Here is a 15,906-nt window from a genome sequence, read left to right on the forward strand (position 1 = left end):
TTGCCATTGTGAGTTTCGAGCCTAACTTATAACCTCAGAACACCTCCAAGACTACGTAGTTTCTGAGCTCACCTATCCCGATGTTGTCGCAACGAGACCATTTCTGACTTGTTGATCACATGACGACTATGCTTGTTCGAGCTAACACCTTATAACCCTGAGTTTTGAGATCAAGATTTCCATTCTTGAAATCGGGGTGTAACATTTTGCCCCCTCAAAAGTATCAGTTCGAATTCTATGAGAAGGAAACTTTTGAACTACTACCTTCGAAAGTCGGGCCACCTACTACACTCGAGTGTGGACACACGTCAGCCAATGATTGCGCACTCAGAGTACTTGAGTACCTTTTACATCTGCCCACGTCTTTTCGTATCTCCTTTTTTGCCGCCAACGTTATATTTGTACCCCATCCGTTAGATCGAATTCTAAATCAAGCCAAAGGCCCAGATCAGTCCGACCCTAGATATCCTCTGGGGTTTATAAATACACCCACTTCGTCTTCTTCCTTTTTACTTTTACGTTCCAGTTTTCATAGAAAGAAAAACCAAGAGTCGAAAAACTTTCTTTTCCTCTTTGCATGTTCTCCAAACCAAAGAAACAAAACAACCTTGGCATTTTCGAACCCGTGAGATCTTTCTTGCAACCACTCCTATAGGCATCAATTTAACTATATCCGCAAGCTTTAGTGTGTATGTTTCTTATTCTTGACTCTTATGTTTTCATGTTTTCATGCATTTCTATATTTTCCATTCCCGTATGATTGTATGATGTAGTTGGTAGTTTTTTGCAATGTTGTTTAGCACAAACTTTCGATTCAAATTCTTTGACAACATAGTTCTGAAACCCAGATGTAGTGTAAAAAATGCAAACATTGGTTTTTTTTAGGTTATGGGTAGTGTATCGTGTAAGCCAAGAAATGAGGTTCTGAATTAGGGTTTCTAATTGCACCAATCCCAAAATTATCACCTTTTTGGGTAACCGCCAACTTTAGCCCTGAAAATTCGGGATTCTTAAAATGAATCCACACTTTCCCACTCTCGCATTAAGTAAACGCTCGAAGCCCGAACTTTAGAATAGTTCGGGGTTCCACTTCGAATTAGAATTGTCCTTTCGAGACCTAGGTCTCGATTGAGCTTACTCCGTGATCTTGGGCTTTCAAGCTTGAATCACTAAAATTGTATTCTGATTTCTTGTATGCCTGGCCCTCACCCTTTTCTTTCTTTCTAGATGTCACAGATTTCAGAGAATCGGCGGGGGTTAGTGCTCACAATTCCCTACTCTCCATCAACTCCTAGTCTAGAGTCTCCCTTCACTCGGAACCAGCGACTTATACGCGAGCACAACGTGAGGTGAGAATAAGAGGACATCCGAGACCATTTCCGACGTCAGATTGACGAGGTCGAGGAAAGAAAACGGAAGAGACTCTAGGTCGCGATCTATCCAGATCCAGACCCCGATATCAGGCCTATCCTGCTTGATCCTCAACTCAAAGTCACTGTTGCTTATGAGCATGGTGTTCTTGCCTTCTCGCTGAAGGAAGACTCTTCAAACCGCCCTTCCACCTCGCAAGTTGCGTCCATTCCTACCTCCAGGGAGGAATTCTTCGAGGCCAAGCATTATTGGAGCTCGGTCACTTTGACGGGCCAAATCTCTAAGATCTTAGCTCGCCACGGCCTGAAACTCTCCGGTGCACTGTGTGTCGGCCTGCGACCCCAAACGAGCGGAGCTGCTACTCCCCAGGTGATGGCAATCCCAACAGTAAGATCAAGCTCGCAACCTAGAGTCGCGAGCATATGAAGGCAGGGACCTTACTTCCCCTGAAATCCTTTTTTAAGGATTTTTTGGATTTTGTTGGGCTTGCCCCATTCCAACTCCAAACCAACTCCTATAGGGTTCTCTCTGCCCTCAGGTCGTTATATCACGAGCTAAAGTGGGAAGGACCCTCACCAAAAGAGATTCTCTATCTCTTTTGTGTGAAAAGAAACCCCTCTCAAGCTCAGGGAGGGGATGGCTTCTACTACTTGTCGAGCTATCAGAAGGAGAAGAAGATTTTCGAGGATATGCCAAACCATCCTCCAAAGTTCAAGCTGGCCTTCTTATGGATGAATGGCCTCACTCCTTCCAAATTATGTTCATTCCAACGAATCTGTAAGTATTCATTCTTATTTCTTTCTTGTTCGTTCAATTGGTTAAGCTCGGAATAATAACACATCCATTTCTTCAGCTAACTATCATCGCTCCACACCCTTGGAATCCATGATGGAGCATACGAAGGCCTTGCTCCAACTTCCATATGGTCGGCGCTCTTTATCTTATCTTCTACATGAAGAACGGCTCCGAGCCTATGGCCTCTTGGAGCAAGATCAGTCGACAGATGACACTGCCTATCGGAAGTACCATAAGTGGGAGCATGTGCCACTTCCCACTGAGGGGCTCCCCCCGAGACATAGGTCGTCAAACTCACGGGCCCATCCCTCGGTGGCTCGCCGTCACGACAAACCCATCTCAGGAAACGAAGCCCAAGACGAAGCCTTGAGCTCGGGTGGAGGAGGTAAAATAATACTTAGCTCGGCCATGTTGTCTCCTTCAATGCTTAAGCACAAGCCTGACACTCTGATCCTAATCCTGGATTCCAGAGATAACTTTCATGTTTGGTCCTGGATAGAGATAACACTCGGCCATGCTTGGTTCGATATTTGGTAAGGCAGATTCCAAACTATGTATAGTATAAACGAAGTTTGGGATGGGGTCGTTGTTCAATGTGGGACCAACGACTATAGAGACCTTTCGAGGCTATTACCTACGTATAGGGGACTCCCCCAACAAGCTCGGGGGAGGGTTCCAGTTAGGTTTCTTTTGACTTTAGCCTTGTTTCTTGTTGTAGTTTAAGCTCGTTCACTAATGTGTAAATTGTGCATGTGCAGGTGACATGGAGTCGGATCTTGATAACGTGCTCAGCCACCGCTCGGGAGCTAAGCAGAGCAAGCATTCGAGGATGTCGCAGTGAGTGGGGGCCCTTCTAAAATCCTGAAGACATCCGAGGCAACACCTCCTGCCTCGGGCGCCCATGGCCCGAGCCTAACTGCTGATCCAAACCCTGAGGTCAGAGTATCCACCGAGGTCTTGCTCCCCCAGCCTCCTCTTCCATTCAATCTTCTCAATAGACTGCTCCGGCTCCAAAGAAGTTGGTTCCCACTCGGGAACGCTTGTTGTCAATTTCGACGCATTCCCCTGAGTATGTGATCGACAACGCCGCAGGGACACAGGGAGCCTGCCTGGGCTCAGATGTCTGTCCCGAGTTGGCCAAAGTTTTAGCAACCTTGTCTCCCCTCAATGGCAATTCATCACCTCTTGCCGAGACAACAACACCCTTTATGACAAGGGCAGCAAGCTCCTCACCTCGATAATTAGTTTTACTCTGTCATGTTGCCCGTTCGGATTTATTCTATATGTCTTCTAACCCATTTTGGTTTGTGTACAGGCCTTTGTCACGTTTGCTCAGCTTAACTACAAGCTGAACAATGAAGTCCACTGGAGCTTGTCCTATGCTCAGGAGGCGAAGACTCTCCAGATAAAGCTCGTAGACGAGCTTAAGGCCACGAAGTCTGAGCCTGAGTCAAAGCTGGAGGCTAAGGATTCTAAAATCAGGGAGAGGGACTCCAGAATCAAGGAGCTTGAAGAACTAAATGCCAAGCTCAAGGAGGAGAAGAAGGCCACCTTCGATATAATGGAGGGTGAGAAGGCTCACTTTTTTGAGGAGTTTAAGCAGAAGAAAGATCATGCTGTTGATATGGCCATGTACCGTATCTGGGCCAACAATGTTGATCTCGATACTAGCTTTCTAGACACTCTCGAAGATGAGTTCCTTGAGAGGTGGCAGGCTCGGCTAGACGAGGAGGAGGCCAAGAAGGAGGCCAAAAAAATGGCAGAGAAGCGTGATGCTGCTAAGGAGGATGCACCTGCTTCATAAAAGCGAGGTCATGGGCTGCGTCCCATTAAGTTTTTTGTAATAACTTTTTTATTTAAGCCCTTCGGGCAAAGACCATATATAGCTCGTTTTAGGGCTATTTTATGTTTGTTCAAACAGTGATTTTAATCTTTTATATATATGATTTTCTTGCTCAAAAACCTTTATACATTTGATTTTACATTCAACTTTTACTTTAATATTTTTGCTTTACATTTCTGGGTCAAAATATTTCAAGCATCTTATATTAAAGGTTCGCTTTTATGTTTGTTTGTTCTTACAAACACACTTGTTGGATTTAAGCTCGAGTTTCAATGCATTCATGCACAGTTTACCCAATATATCAATGTCTAACCTCGTTATTTGTCAAGGTCGGACCTTACTTTCACCATGCACTCGAAAGTACTTATATGGCATGTAAGATTAGTAGTTTAGTTATATCTTTGTTTTCTAGTTACTTTTCCTCTTCCTCGAGTAGCTCCCCAAGGTTGTGAGGTCGAAACTATCTTTTTGTAAAATATTCCAGCCTTGGACTCAACTTAACTTGAAGTAGGTTTATTTACATTCCAACTTTCCGTCGATTAGTTTTAGTTGGTTTGTTCCAAACTTATTTAGCTCGTGTCTGGTTTGTAATCCATTCACTTATAATTTCTTTTATAATCTAGTTAGGTCCAAACTATCTTAACTCGCGTGTATACTTAACATTTTTGTGCTGGGTTAACGATCCAGACATTTTATTCTATGTTATTTATTTTTTCAAACTTATGGTATGATTGTATACCACTGATGCCCCCTTAATATCCTATGAGTGTGACCATATGTTATTAAATTAAGGGATTTTTAAAAACATACAACAATTAATAAAGCAAACAACTTTGGAGCAAAATTCAATATTTTTATTAACAAATGCTTGAAAAATAAACAAGCTTAGTTACAACAAAAACATCTTTCCTACATTATTGATAATAATGTCGTAGATGTTAACCATTCCAAGATTGCGGCACCAACTCTCCGTTTAGCCTCGCCAATTTATATATCCCCAGCCAGATGATAGACTCGATCTGGTAAGGTCCTTCCCAGTTAGGTCCGAGTACTCCAGCAGACGGTTCTTGTGTAGCCAGAAACACATGTCGTAGGACCAGTTCTCCCAATCAGAACTTCCTATCTCGAACCTTCTTGTTGAAATATCTGATAGCTTGTTGCTGGTATGCAACATTTTTCAATTGAGCTTCATCTCGTCTTTCTTCAACGAGGTCTAGACTTTCTTCGAGCTGAGAATGGTTGGAGGCCTGATCGTATGCATGGCTTCATATTGTAGGTATTTCGACTTCAATCGGAAACATGGCTTCACAACCATATGCTAGGGAGAAAGGAGTTTTCCCTGTTGAAGTTCGAGCTATGGTTCGATAAGCCCACAAAACATGAGGCAACTCCTCAGGCCACCTTCCCTTAGCCTCTTCTAACATTTTCTTTATGGAGCCTTTAGGGTTTTGTTGACTGCTTCAACCTGGCCATTTAATTGGGGATGGGTGACGGAGGAGAAGCTTTTTATAATCCCATTTTTCTCACAGAAATGGGTAAACAGGTCACTGTCGAATTGGGTACCATTGTTCGACACTATCTTTCTAGGCATCCCATATCGGCAGACGATATTCTTTATGACAAAGTCTAAAAATTTTTTTGACGTAATAGTAGCCAGGGGTTCAGCCTCGGTCCATTTTGTGAAATAATCGACTATAACCACAACATACTTTACTCCACCTTTGGTTGTTGGTAGTAAGCCTATTAGGTCGATTCTGCACACCGCAAAGGGCCAATGGGAGGTCAAAATGCTAAGCTTGGTAGGTGGAGCTTGTGGAATTGAAGAAAATCGCTGGCACTTATCACATCTTTTGACGTATTCAAATGCACCTGCCTTGATTGTGGGCCAAAAATACCCCTCCCTTATTACCTTTTTGGATGGACTATGCCCCTCAGTATGATCTCCACAAAATCCTTTATGAATTTCTTTCAGAATTTTCTTTGCCTCGGGTGGAGTTACACATCAGAGTAATGGCATAGAATACCCTCTTCGATACAACCTTCCTTCCACAATAGTGTACCTCGGAATCTGATACATCAGTTTCCAAGCCTCATTCCGTTCTACTGGGAGAATTCCAGTTTCGAGGTAATCGACTATTAGGGTCATCTAGGTAGGTTGAGAGTCGATCATGCACATGTCTACTTCGTCAGGCTCACTGATACTCGGGGTCGATAGAAACTCTACTGGGACCACGCTTAGTGTATCAGCCTCGCTAGTTGTAGCAAGCCTGGCCAATGCGTCTGCATTCGAATTTTTTTCTTGAGGAACCTGATCTATAGCATAGAATTCGAACTGTCCGAACGCAGATTTTTCTTTGTCTAGGTACGCGGCCATTCTTATTCCCCGAGCCTGATATTCCCCCAAAACTTGGTTGAACACTAGCTGTGAGTCACTATAGCAGTGTATAGCCTTAGCTTTGAGCTCCTTGGCTATTCAAAGTCCTGCTAGCAATGTTGCGTATTTGATGCCTCGAAGTTGAACCTTAAAGCTGAGTGAAATCAATTTCCTGCTGGGGTGATCAGTATAATGCCTTCCCCCAATCCGTGTTCGTTGGAGGACCCGTCAATGTAAAGTTTCCACAGCTCATGGACTGGGGTTACAACTTCATCGTTAGATACTCCAGTACACTCGACAATAAAATCTTCCAGGGCCTGTCCCTTGATGGTCGCTCTCGGATGGTATGTAATCTCAAACTAGTCGAGCTCGACAGCCCACTTTAACAATCTTCCAGAAGCTTCTGGTTTAGATAGAACTTGTCGTAGTGGTTGGCCAGTTAACACATGAATAGGGTGTGCTTGGAAATAAGGTCGGAGCTTTCGAGATGAGTGGATCAGGCTAAGAGCCAGTTTTTCCATTAAAGGGTGTCTCAATTCTGCCCCCAGTAACCTTTTGCTGACATAGTACACTGGTTTTTGTACCTTCTTGTCTTCTCGGACGAGCATGACACTAATGTTGTGCTCGGTTGTAGCGAGGTACAAGTATAAGACTTCTCCCATGAGAGGCTTCGACAAGATTGGTGGTTCAGCGAGATGTTTCTTTAGGTTTTGGAATGCAAGCTTGCATTCCTCTGACCACTCGAACTCCCCCCCCCCCCCCCTAAAAGGTTGAAAAAAGGAAGACAACAGTCTGTAGATTTTGAAATAAACCTACTTAGTGCTTCCATCTGTCCAGTTAAACTCTGGACATCCTTATGCTTTCGAGGTGAGGGCATATCAATCAATGCCTTGATCTTGTCCGGATTAACATCTATTCCTCGTGCATAAATCCCAGAAACTTTTCCGAAGACACTCCGAAAGAGCACTTTTGTGGGTTAAGTTTCATGTTATATTTCCGTAGTACAGTAAAGCATTCGGCGAGATCATCCACATGGTTACTGTTATGTTTGGACTTGACCAGCATGTCATCAATATACACTTTCATGTTATTCCCTATTTGCTCGGAGAACATTCTATTTACAAGCCTTTGGTACGTGGCTCTAGCGTTTGTGAGCCCGAAAGGCATGACATTGTAGCAATACAGCCCTTTATCTATTATAAAGCTCGTATGCTCTTGGTTCGGAGCGTGCATGGCAATATGGTTATATCCAGAATAAGCATCCATGAATGACATGATTCCATGACCTGCAGTGGGATCTATGAGTTAATCTATCCGAGGTAGGGGAAACAATCTTTAGGACATGCCTTGTTAAGGTCTGAGTAGTTGATACATGTTCGCCATTTGCCGTTCGATTTCAGAACCAACACTGGATTCACAATCCAATCGGGATAGAAGGCATCTCGTATGAATTGATTTGCCTTCAACCTATCGACTTCTTTCTTGAGGGCCTTCTTTCTATCATCTTCCAGGAGTCTTCGCTTTTGTTGCTTCGGGGGGAAGCATTTGTCAATTTTAAGCACGTGGTTCATGACATTCGGACTGGTTCCCACCATGTCCGAGTGTGACCATGCAAACACATCCTGGTTTTCTTTTAAGAAGCAGATTAATTGTTATTTCGCTTCTTTTGAAATATTCTTACCCACCTTCACCATCCTTGTGGGATATTTTTCTTCGAGCTTGAACTCCTCAATCTCTTCCAGAGGTTCGAGGTCAACCCTTTCTTCTATCCTGGGGTCGATCTCTTCATCTATCTTGAAGACTATCCCATCCTTGTTCTGAATAATTACAAGTGCATGTGCACTTGTTTGCTTCTTTCCCCTAATGTAGATGCTATAGCATTCTCTTCCAGCAAGCTGGTCCCCCTTCAATGTCTCGATGCCACTAGAATTCGAAAACTTGATGGCCAAATGCCTAATAGATGATACTGCCCCCATCCCAACTAGGACTGGTTTCCTAAGCAGTACGTTGTAGGCCGATGGGAGGTCCACCACGACAAACTCCATCATCTTGGTTACCGAGACTGGATAGTTTCCCAAGGTCACGGGGAGTTCAATGGATCCCATACAGGCAATCCCTTCTCCTGAAAAACTGTACAGTGTGGTTGTACATGCTTTTAGATATCGAAGCGCGAGTCCCATATTTTCTAGTGTGGCTTTATAGAGGACATTCACCAAGCTCTCGTTATCAACCAGGACTCGGCGTACCCTCTTGCTCGCGAGGTTGAGTGTTATGACCAGGGGCTCATTATGGGGAAACTGGACATGTGACGCATCCTCTTCAGTAAACATTATGGGTTGAGTCTCAACCCTCTGTTGTTTCGGAGCTCGTGGCTCGGGTTAGTAGGGAGAACCGTCTCCAGTCTTGAGCTCATTCACATATCTCTTTTGGGCGTTCCTGCCCAATCCTACGATATGAGGTCCCCCTGAGATGGTTATTACATCTTCTCCATCAATTGGAGGGGGTCACTCGTCTTGTTGAGGTCGAGAGTTATTGTTTTGGGAAGGTTGTGCAGTTTTTGCCCTTTGGCTTGTCGAGGCTTGATTGGTATTTCGGTTCCTCACGTACTATTAGAAATTTCCCCTCGAGATCAAGCCTTCGATCTCATCTTTCAGTTGTCGACATTCATCGGTTGTGTGCCCGATATCTCTACGGAATCTACAATATTTATTTGGATCCCTTTTTTCCTTTTGGTTCCTCGTGGGGTCCGGTCGTTTGAACGGGACCTGGTTCTCATTAGCCAGGTAAATATTCTCCCAAGACTCATTGAGTTCGGTATATACTCTGTATACAGAGAAATATTTGTCCCCTTTCTTCTTCTTCCCTCCATCAGTCTCGAGGTTATTCCCTTCGCTCTTCTTCCTTTTAGAAGGGTTGTCCCTAGAGGGTTTTGAAGTTGATGAGGCTACTGAGGTCGAGGCAGAGTTTACATTTGTCATTGTATTTATGGGTTGAGAGGTCATGCTCAGTGCTGACCTCGCCTCTTCTACATTAACAAACCTTCGGGCCCTCCGATTGAACTCGGTTAGTGACCTGATAGGTTTCCTTTGTAAGTCTTCCCAAAGGGGACTTCCTGGCAGTATACCTGCTCTAACAACCATCAGGTGACTGCTATCATCGACATCTCGAGCTCGGGCCACTTCTAGGTTAAACCTCATGAGGTAACTCTTTAAAGACTTATTTTTTTGTTGTCGGACATTTGTTAAGGCTGAGGCCTCGGGCCTGATGCCAATCATAGCCTTAAATTGCTTCTTGAATTCTCTAGATAATAGATCCCAAGATGAGATCGAATGCCTTTTATACTTCTCAAACCAATTTTTTGCTGGTCCTGTAAGTGTGGCAAGGAACAACATACATCTGAGTTTGTACCCAAATTTTTTGGCTCGTGTGATGGTGTTGAGTGTACTCAGATTACTATACAGGTCTGGATTTCCATCAAATGGCGGAACATGAGGTATCCTGAACCCCTGAAGGAATAGAGTGCTAGAGATATGCGGGGCAAAAGGCTCGAGCTCTTCATCGAACTCTTCTTCCTTGTCCCTACTACGCTCATTCTGCAGGAGCCTGAATGCTCTTTCTAATTAGTCACTCATTTCTTGGACTAAATCTACTGGAGGTCGAACCTGGACCTGAGGAGGCTGGTTACCGTTAATAAAAACTCTAGCTCCCTGACTCGATACAGGGTCATATGCTGACTATTTGCGACCATTCAATGGTCTCGCAGATTAGAGTTCGGGGGATTATCTCGACCCCGATTATGGTTTAGGAGTTCCCACAGGTCAGGGTGATTCCCTCGATTCCCTGCATGTCTCGGTTCCGTGTTGTAAATGCTCATGGACCGAGTGTAATCTGAGCTTTCACTTACATAACTCATAGTTTGGTGATTATGAGGTGGGTCTCCTACTAGCCTCCTCATCCCAGTAGTTTGTGATCCTGACATTTGGCTTCCCGAATGCTGAGGAGCTCTGCGTTCTTTAGTAGCTTCTTGTCCATGCCTAGCCCATCAATTTCCATCTCGATGTGCATGTCGTGGAACCTCTCAGACTGGTGAGGGGTGCCTTATTGGTGATGGTGGGTGTCTTATGGGTGACGGTGGCTGTCTCCCATTGCCGGGCCTAGATGGTCCAGAGTTTGCCCGGTCAGGCTCCGGCTCATTTTGCGTAGCATTAGGATTCGGGTTTCGAGCCGCCGATGGGGTTCAGTTATTTCCCTTGCCTGTTGGTACTTCTCCAGTCGGGTTGGCAGTACCCTTAGCCCGGTTACTCCTCCGGGGCCTTGGCTAAATTGGCTGGGATGCTGGCGGTGGCACTTTCTCCGCCCTCCTGGCGATCGTGCTCCCACGAGGACGTCCCTTAGGCCTCTGAGGAGATGCCTAGGCATTAGCAGCCTGTCTGGCTAATTCTTCGTTGCATTTTGTGCCCTCTTCCAACTGTTTGCGCAATTGGCGATTTTCAAGTTCCACAATTGGAACATATCTTTTACGATTGTAATACATATCCACGTCTGGTTTGGGGGCAGGCGGCCCTCAAGAGTTGGATGAATAGCTCCTTTCTTCAGGATCTGGATTCACCATGGGTTGCTTCCCAAGCCGTTGTGGGTAATCCTCGGCATAATCTGCTCCTCAGGTATATTGGGCATCGGGCGCTCACCCGTACTAGGGTTACTTGCAGTGGCCATTGATGATTCGAGAGACTTTCTGATTAAATAGACTCACGTCTTGTTTAATAGCTCTCAATGAAAGCACTAAACTGTTGACGCCATTTTTTGTGAACTTAAAAAAGAAGAGCAATGAAACGAAAAAATACCAAAGGAAACAATATGAATGGACACGGTTTTTTACGTGGTTCAGCAATTAAAATCTGCCTAGTCCACGAGTCTGTGTTATCAGCTCTTTGGAATTCTATTAAAGCTTTCTGGAAGCAATTATATAGAGTTTTTCCTGTCTCAGTTTCTCAGCCCATACAAATGAGTCATCCCACCCTATTTATAGAGTGATTCTCTAAATATCTTCGCACAGAATTCGGGTTGATATAATACAAATCAATTAAAATAAATGCCATTAAATGCATTAGTTACTACGTACGTGGTAATATCCAATGATATTTGGGATTTAATAACAGATTACATCAGATCCCTTAAACATAGGGATTTTACAACAATAAACATGTTCACACATAGCTTACGAGCTTAGGCATTTGACCCACACGCCTCCAAGACCGTTCATGTAACGCCCTATGTCCTTAGAGTCGTTACTAAGTGAGTTTAAAACGTGCAATTAACTCGCTAATCGAGGTTTTAAGATGAAAGTGTAATTAAACCATAAACAGAGTCATATATTTTGAAAATAATTCCATTCATTGAAAATCATAAAGTATATAACATTTGGGATCCCAAAATACTGTTTAGAAATATTTACAACTCAAAAATATAACCATAGTCGGCTAAACGACAAAATCTAGGTTTGGTACAGTCATCTCCCAAAATACCCCTAGCCATGGTAGCCAGGCCGGCCAAACATGTATGCGCCGCTTCACGCTCTCCATACTCATGGTTGGTCGACTTTCCCCTTGCCCTTACCTGCACCATAGAGCACCCGTGAGCCGAAGCCTAGCAAGAAAACCCTCACAAGCAGATAACATATGCGTACTTAACATTCAACTTATAAACAAGCCATCATCAGGCTAAACACGTACGACCATGTCGTCCTAGGCGCTTTACCAGGCCCCGGGTTCGCGGTCCACACCGTGAGGATATCCCAAGTATCCTTTAGGGTCTCGCCCTGGAAACTCGCACTCCGCATGCTAAACGCTAGTCCCGGCCCTTTGTCATTCTCGGCCTTCACCGTTCCCGGCCTTCGCCATTCTCGACTCTTGTTGTTCATTCACATATATGCACACATAGCATAATTAAGCAGATACTTAAACACGTATAAACTCAATCAAAAAGGGCTACGCCCTGCAAGATAATCATATAGGGTCGTGCCCTGCAACACAATCATATAGGGCCATGCCCTGCAACACAAGCTCTACTGGAACATTGATTTTCTTACCTGTGTCCCGAGCCTTCCAAGCATCGATGTCCCGAGCACAGTCCCCTAGTCCGAGCCTCACCGAAACCCTAGTCACAACGTATCAACAATATTCATCCATAAAGTTCTAATCCATTAAATATCTTTGAGTCATAATTCTAATCTCTGGGACCTCAAATTCTATCAATCCGGGAGATAAAATCCATCTCGAGCCTTAACTTTTGGGTTCCCAAGCCCAAAACCTCTTTAAAGCCAAAAAAGCACTAAGCACCACGGCCCCATTTGACCATGTCGCAGCCCGCCTCCAACCAGAGACCTCCAACCCCAAAGTAGGGAAGGCGTGCCGCGGCCCAAGCTAGGGCATGTCGCGGCCCGCCCCTCTTCCTGGCCTCCAATTTGTTCTAGAGGACCGCGGCTCAGCAAGAACAATGCCACGGCCCAACCCTTCGAACCAAAAAAAATCCTCCATTTTTGCAACAAAAACCCAGCCAATTTACCCCAAAATCAACCCAACAATCCCACTCAATCATCACAACATTTTCAGAGTAATCCCAGCAGCAAAACCCAATAGAAACTAACCCCAAAACTCACCCAAGTAATTAAGAGCAATTCTCAACTTTACTCACATGCAAACTCTAAAATACCAGCAGCAATTCAATACAATTCACTAAGTTAAGAGCTTACCTTGAGCTGAGTTGAACCCCTGGATTAGTTCCCTAAGCTCCAAGCTTTTAGCTCCAAAAATCCCAGCTCAAAAATCCTTAATCCTTGGTTAGTTTCCACCAAAATGCTCCAAGTTTCCAAAGGGAGAAAACTCCAAGAAAGAGAGGAAGAAAGAGGGTCGGTTTCTAATTTTCTAAAAGCTTCTTTGGTTTTGTTTTATTTAACTTAAGTTTCTAAGGTTACCTCAAAGGCTCGGGGTGCCAAAAATGTCCCCGAGGGCAAAATGGTAAATTTCCCCAATATTCCCTCCTAAACATTCTAACCTCAAATATATCTCCAAATATTTATTTCCATAACCCGATAAACCCAAAAAACACCTAACGCCCGAAATACCCCTCGACTCGCCCCGAGTCAGGTATTCGACCTCGTTGTGACTTTCTAGTTCACCACTCCGTAGGACTGTCTCGGATCGTGCAACACAAATATATCACAAATAGATCATAATTATTACAATTATCACATTTATGCCCTCAACGGGCTAAAATTACAAACGTGCCCCTAATAACCAAACGGGGCCCACATGCATATTTAATTCACCTAAACATGCATCTCTAATCACATACTCATAAAAATTCACATGTTATAATAATAAATAACTTATTGCCCTACAAACACGCTAATCAAGGCCCTAAGCCTTACTAGCAAATTTGGGATGCTACAGTTCACCCATCGCGAGCTCATCACCTTGGTTCGCCTCTGTTGTCGACAAATAATGTTGATGAGACCATCGTCTTCGAGCTCACAATACTCGAGCTCAAATCGTCTTGTCTGAGGGCACGAAATGAATCAAGAAATTTATACAAGTGTTGAACCATTGCCATTGTGAGTTTCGAGCATAACTTATAACCTCGAAACACCTTCTAGACTACGTAGTTTCTGAGCTCACCTATCCCGACGTTGTCGAATTTACTTCTCAACAAGACCGTTTCTGACTTGCTGATCACATGACGACTATGCTTGTTTCGAGCTACAACCTGATGACTTGCTGATCACATGACAACTATGCCTTAGGTACTCGCGGGGCTGCTAGAATTTCTTCATATATGGGGGTGGCGGCCACTCCTCTTCCTCGCCCTCTCCCCCTTCCTTGGGCTCTGCCTTGGCCTCTTCCCTGACCATTTAGACTTTCAGATCTTCTTGGTTCCTGCTCCATGTGTCTTTTCTGTTTCCCCAAAAGAGAAAAGTTTAAAAACTAAGACAAACAAAACAAGTAGAGGATACAACATAGCCTATTGTACTATTGTCTATTAGGTCCATCTATCTATAAAAATTACTCTATTACAATTAAGTCCAACTCAGGTAAATGGGCCTTAACAATTGAATCTTACATGGAGGAGGGCTGGGTTAAGTATATCGTACCCACTACTAAGGCCCCCTAACTTCCACTTGGACCCAAAAGACAGGAATTTAAACCGTTGCTTCATTAATTGTTATTCATTTTAATTAGATCCAATCTAATAATGCAAAGCAAATGAGCCTTCACAAATGGGCATAAGAGAGGAAATTAAACTTTACACTTTCAATTGAACCCAAAAATTCTTAACACTTACTAAACAATGAAATAATAACAAAAAAAATAACATATTTTATAATAAGAAACAATTACAAAGAAGTGAAAATTTTCTAAAACATCATAAATTTAACGATGTGTTCTTATATACGTCTAATCCTCCGCATCAGATCCATTATTATACTCAGGGTCTGGTATTCTTCTCACAGCTTTAACTTTTCTAACCACACTTGAGTCTTGAGTCCATTGGGATAATTTCTTAAAATAACACAAGAAAACATTACAAACATATTTTGAAAACAATGTGTATACTTACTTGGTAATGAGTAGGTCCTTTGTAGCTATTGTGTATATTTTGTGGGAACGTTCAGGACCAATATAGCCGTGATCTCTGATACCACCTATAACGCCTTAATTTTTCATAGATTACCGAGAACACAGCATTGGGTCATAATCGTAAATATTTCTCTTTTATTGAATAAAAACTTGAAAATAAATACATGGATCCATGGTTTTACAAAAATAAAATAATTGTCTTTAACACAAAAATGAGCAACATTTAAGTAAAACTTTAAAATAATATGCTTTTATAAAAATAAGCCCGCTTGATCTTCCCCGACTATATGGTCCCCACAAGTACATCTTAGGTCCCACTCGCCACCGACCTTTCTATCCTTAATTTCCTGAAATAACAACATAATAAGGAGTGAGCTTCTAAGCCCATTAAGTAAAATACAAACAAGAGTTAGTCATATAATCAAACATATCATAAATTTCACCAAAGTCATAAACAAACTTATTTATACTAATCACACAACAATAAATCCTAGGTCATATCATAACATAAATCATATCATAGTCATAAATCATAGGTCATAGATCATAAATCCTAAGTCATAAGTCATACTCATAATCATAACTATGGGTCATAAGTCATAATCATAACTATAGGTCATAGGTCATAAATCATAATCATAACTATAGGTCATAATAACAAGTCAGATATAATAAAAATATAAGTGTTTATACAGAGGTGACAATTAAGCCTCGGACATAAGTCCATCATACACCAGACATCACTTAGGTCCATCATAAAGTTTTGGCAACCGAGCCTACCGGACATAGTCCGTCATACATCATTGGACACCTTAGGTCCAGACACACTTACCCATTTATTGTACCTGAATGTTAGGTCATACAAACATAAACTATATCATAAACTA

This window comes from Humulus lupulus, chromosome 5 (genome assembly GCF_963169125.1).
Source record: "Humulus lupulus chromosome 5, drHumLupu1.1, whole genome shotgun sequence".
Taxonomy (NCBI): Eukaryota; Viridiplantae; Streptophyta; class Magnoliopsida; order Rosales; family Cannabaceae; genus Humulus; species Humulus lupulus.